Source organism: Amblyomma mixtum, chromosome 2 (genome assembly GCF_055824585.1).
Source record: "Amblyomma mixtum isolate Tamu chromosome 2, ASM5582458v1, whole genome shotgun sequence".
Taxonomy (NCBI): domain Eukaryota; kingdom Metazoa; phylum Arthropoda; class Arachnida; order Ixodida; family Ixodidae; genus Amblyomma; species Amblyomma mixtum.
The window spans coordinates 211,761,718-211,766,644 of NC_143013.1; positions in this window are offsets into that span (position 1 = coordinate 211,761,718).

Genomic DNA, 4,927 nt, shown 5'->3' on the forward strand with positions numbered 1-4,927 from the left:
CAGTTTTTATATGTAGGATGTATTGCCTCACAAAGACGCGTTAACGCGCATAACATATGCGGGCGCGATCATGTACGACATTATAAGAACACAATGTGTGGGATCTTGCAACAACCCCATGGTCCAGAGAGATTACTAGCCCTTCCAAAACTAATAGAACACGGGAAAAACTTAATTGAACACGTAAAAAAAGCAGTAATGTGCGTGTGGTTCTTCGAGTGCGCTTAATACGCCACGGCATGATCAATCGAGGTTTTTAGATGGAGCGCATTGAGTGCCCATGGCCGCGATTTACGTGCACATTAATGAACGTGCTTCTTCGCGACTGGAATACACGCTTGAGGAACACAGGCGTAGGCTCGCTCAAAAATATTACATTCTCTATTACGTTGCTCAAGTATGCGTCTACATATATTCACGCCCAACCGGAGAGTTAATAAACGCACTAAATCGTCTTCTAATTTTGATCAGAGGCAGCAAAGGATGTGGTCAGTATCTTAATGTAAACGCAAATCGCCTAGAAAGCTTTGTGAAAAATCAGCGCAGAAAGCGCAAGCTGTGCACTGAATAGCTTGCTGACACACGATACCTCACATGGCATTTGCTGTTACTAAAACGTTGGGACAGAGTAAAGAAAAAATAGAAAAGCGAAAAGCTGGAATGCACCTAGTTCTGGCACGCATCGTAGTTTCTTTGCATAGTGGACAGCATTGCGTAAGAGCGCATCGTCATTCCACTTTTCAAACGAAGCGCAGCCGTTTTAACCCAACGCAGGGCCGCGGTTTCGTTTTCTGTACCGTACCAACATGGAGGACTTAGTTCTCGGAGCGCCGAGAGATGGCTCTGCGCATTTCGCATGTCGTCTATTGCGTCGTACCGAAATTATTTGAGCGTAAGTTGTACAGACAACAGGACTATAAAACAAGTAGCTTTGGATTAATAAACCAACAGGGGCTCTTTCTGTCTGGCGGGCTTGTCTCCTGTTCGGAGCAAGTGGTAGTTTAACATGCACTATTTATTAAAGAGACGGAGTGTCGAGGAAACTGTTTATACCAGAGCAATAAAAAGAATGAGCACATAAAGGCTGCACACAAATCGAGGCCAGTATGGTACAGAAAATTCAGATAGAAATATAACACCGTTTCTTAATATAGGCAAATCTGAAAGTATTAACAGAGAAGACAAAAGAAAGGTAGTCACAGTAGACACAAGGCAAGGCCAGCTTTATGAGCTTCGTGTGGCCAGAGTCCATGAAATCTTTTGCAGTGAAATGGTCACTGCAAACCCTGTATGTGGCATACAGTAGGGTGGCTGGCTTTCTCAGAAGGTCGTCTCTTCCAGTGCACTACACCCATGCTGTCATCCTGCAATGGCGATGATGTACGTAGCGTAAGCGTAATTGCCTGAAAAATATTCTTATACTTGGTACCACAAGATGTTTATACCAGAGGCAGTTAATATAGTCGCACTTTAAGGAATAAAAATGGTGGGGTCCGAAGCAGGCTTATGACAGGCGCTGACCAAAAAGTATGTTAAATAGAATTCAGCGCAAAAAAAAGGAGACAAGGGACGAAGAAAGAGACACAGAGACGTTCACGAGCGCTAACTACCAACTCTTTATTCATGCTGAAGTACAGGGGATATATAGGAAGGGAATGAAGAGCATGCGCGTAGAGAGGTACAGATAATGCACATCCGTCAAGCAAACGAGTTAATCAAAAAACGAATCTAAAAAAGCACATTCAGCTGAGTATATGTGTACCGACGTGTCACTGACACAACGTTCGGACTGATTTTTGATGTAATAAGATTCTAAAACGAGCCTTGCCTTATCATTGCCGCTCTTGCCAAGAATCGTGGTCTGCTCTAATCCCGCCCTACATTTACACGAAGCAAGGTGCCGCACAAGATTCACATTCGTGTCGTTATTTTTTTTGTTTTTGGCATGCTCCCGTAGCCGGTCATTAATACAGCGGCCAGTTTGGCCAACGTATGAAGCCCCACATGAGAGGGGGATGCAGCACATACACCTGTTGCACATTTGGCGTAGGCGATCCCATGTTTTTTGTTGCAGCCCCTGCCGGCACAACCAGCGATGCGAGGGCATAGCTTGGACAGCTTGTTTGGCGCTGAGAACACTAAGGGCACGTTCTGGCATGCACCACGTGCCATTGGTGTTCTCAGCGCCAAAGAAGCTGTCCAAGCTATGCCCTCGCATCACTGGTTGTGCCGGCAGGGGCTACAACAAAAAACATGGGATCGCCTACGCCAAATGTGCAATAGGTGTGGTGTACTGCATGCCGCGAGTGTTGTCAGAGGAGCAAAAGGTCTACCAGAAAGCAATCTACCAGGATCTTCTTCATCGTCTGAATGAGGCTCCCGATTTTTTGGACAATGTAGTGACATGAACACTGGCACGTTCCGCGATCACGTACTAACTACGGTCTCCAGATGCTTCGAAACAGGCCACCTAGTACACTTAACAAATATAAGCTAACGGAAGAGCAGCTGCGGGTTCTAACCAAGAAAAAATTATTGGACATTATTAACTAACCTATACTGTAAGATTTGATTGTATTTTTTAACTAATGCACTCATTCACTGTTTTTGCACTTATCTTGTTCGTATATTTTTTTCCATTTGTTCCTTGTTATTCTTCCCATCATATATATTTTATGTCCTTCTGAACTGTCGTGCTTGCTGCCATGTTGTTCGGGGAGACGGGGCCAGTCAAGCTGCCCTTGACGCAGCTTCTATCCCGTCACCCCCGCCACACCTCGTACATGCCCTGTACTTGTTGTGGGAAATAAACAAACTGAAACTGAAACTGAAACCTCTGACGAGACCCGGGTGTCTGAATACGACCCGGAGAGCAAGCGGCAGAGCTCACAATGGCACACCCCTTCTTCTCCACGCCCCAAGAAAGCGCGAATGAGCAAATTCAAGCGAAAGTCCATGCTCACTTGCTTTTTTTATCGGCACGAGGTCATCCACAAAGAGTTCGTAGCACCCGGACAAACAGTTAATGCAGTTTTTTGCGTGGAAGTCCTCAAAAGACTGCGAAAACACATTGTTCGTGTCCGCCTAGCCATCGCCGAGCCACACAGCGTTCCGCGTAGTGGAGTATCTTGCCCAGCACAAGGTGGCAACGCTGCCTCAGCCCCCCTACAGCGCCGGCTTGTCCCCGCCAGACATTTTTTTATTCCAGAAAATAAAATCAACGCTCAAGGGGTAGCATCACGGATCAGTAGAGGTGGTTCAACAGGCCTTGACGAGGGAGCTAAAGAGCATTCCGGTCCAGGCGTTCTTGGAGGCGTATTAAAACTGCAAAACTCGTTGGCAGGAGTGTGTATATGCGGAAGTGTGCTACTTTCAAAAATTCTAATCGTTTAGTGTCCTCATGAATAAAATAAAAAAAATGAGTCCTACTACTTTCGGAACAAACCCTGTATATAGCGCAAACTGAAAAAGCTGGCCTTCCCAAGAAAAAAATCTCCATTATTCGGTTATTGAAGAAATTTTCGGTGCCAAAAATAGAAAATCTTTGGTTCTGCACAGGTATTCTACATTTTTTTTCTACAGCGAATGCCGGTATCTGTTCATAGTTGATGCTGAGGGAAAGGTTTGTAGACAGGGGAGGAGTTCTATGTCAGAACACCCCAGAAATTTTGTGAGCGCTGCATCCCCCCATCTCCCGCTTCTTTCGGCCTTTTTTTCGCCGATGCTATTTACACACCGCATCGATATATTAAAATGTAAACAACCGCCGCGGTGGCTCAGTGGTTATGGTGCTCGGCTGCTTACCCGAAAGACGCGGGTTCGATCCCGGCCGCGGCGGTTGAATTTCTTTGGAGGAGAAATTCTAGAGGCCTGTGTACTGTGCGATGTCAGTGCACGTTAAAAAACTCCAGGTCGTCGAAATCTCCGGAGCCCTCCACTACGGCGTCTCTCATAGCCTTAGTCGCTTTGGGACGTTAAACCCCATTAACCAAACCAAACCAACCTAAAATGTAAACACAAAATAAGAAGAGTGTCGGTTTTTTCTTGAAGATTGTTATACGTTGTCGCGGCTGTATAGCAGGAAGCGGAACTTATTACTGAAAAGAGACACTCCGCTACCGCATGAAGTAGGGCGCGTATTTTAATCGCGAAAATACGTGCTTTTTTAAAATTTAAGACGCCTCTGCGACCGGGCGCAGGTTTACGCGGATGGGCTAGAAGTTTCAAAATGCAATTCGTTTGCAGTTGCTGACTTCATTACACACCAAAAGTTTTTGTTCTTCTATATCATATGAAAATACTTTAAATTGCCGCGATTTTTCGTACGAGTGTTTTTTATGTAGATATTACAATGAACGAAACCAGTGACCCTTCGGCTCTATTAAAGCAGAAAAATGACTAAGATATTGCTTAGACGCAGGCTCTCTCTCTCTCTCTTTTTATTTTTTAGCGCCGGCGTGTAACACCCCCGAACGATATTTCTGGCTACGCCACTCTCTGAGGGTCTAGTTTTCTGCTAACGCTTCTTGGAAAAACGTGGCGTCTCATGCTGTGTAATGGGACCAACTGGCACCCTGGCCAATCCCCCTCCCGGCCGCGGCGGCTGAATTTCTTTGGAGGAGAAATTCGAGGCCCGTGTACTGTGCGATGTCAGTGCACGTTAAAGAACCCCAGGTGGTCGAAATTTCCGGAGCCCTCCACTACGGCGTCTCTCATAGACTTAGTCGCTTTGGAACGTTAAACCCCATAAACCAAACCAAACCAATCCCCCGCCGTGGGTATGTGCCATTCAGCCTGAGGACATCATCATCATCGTCATCAACTGGTCTCGTGATTGCGTGCCGAGAGCTTGCAAGGAGGAAGAAGATGTCTACCGCGAAGCCCGCAGTTCTCCTTCTCGCAGTTCGCAGGATTCCTCTAGCGAGCG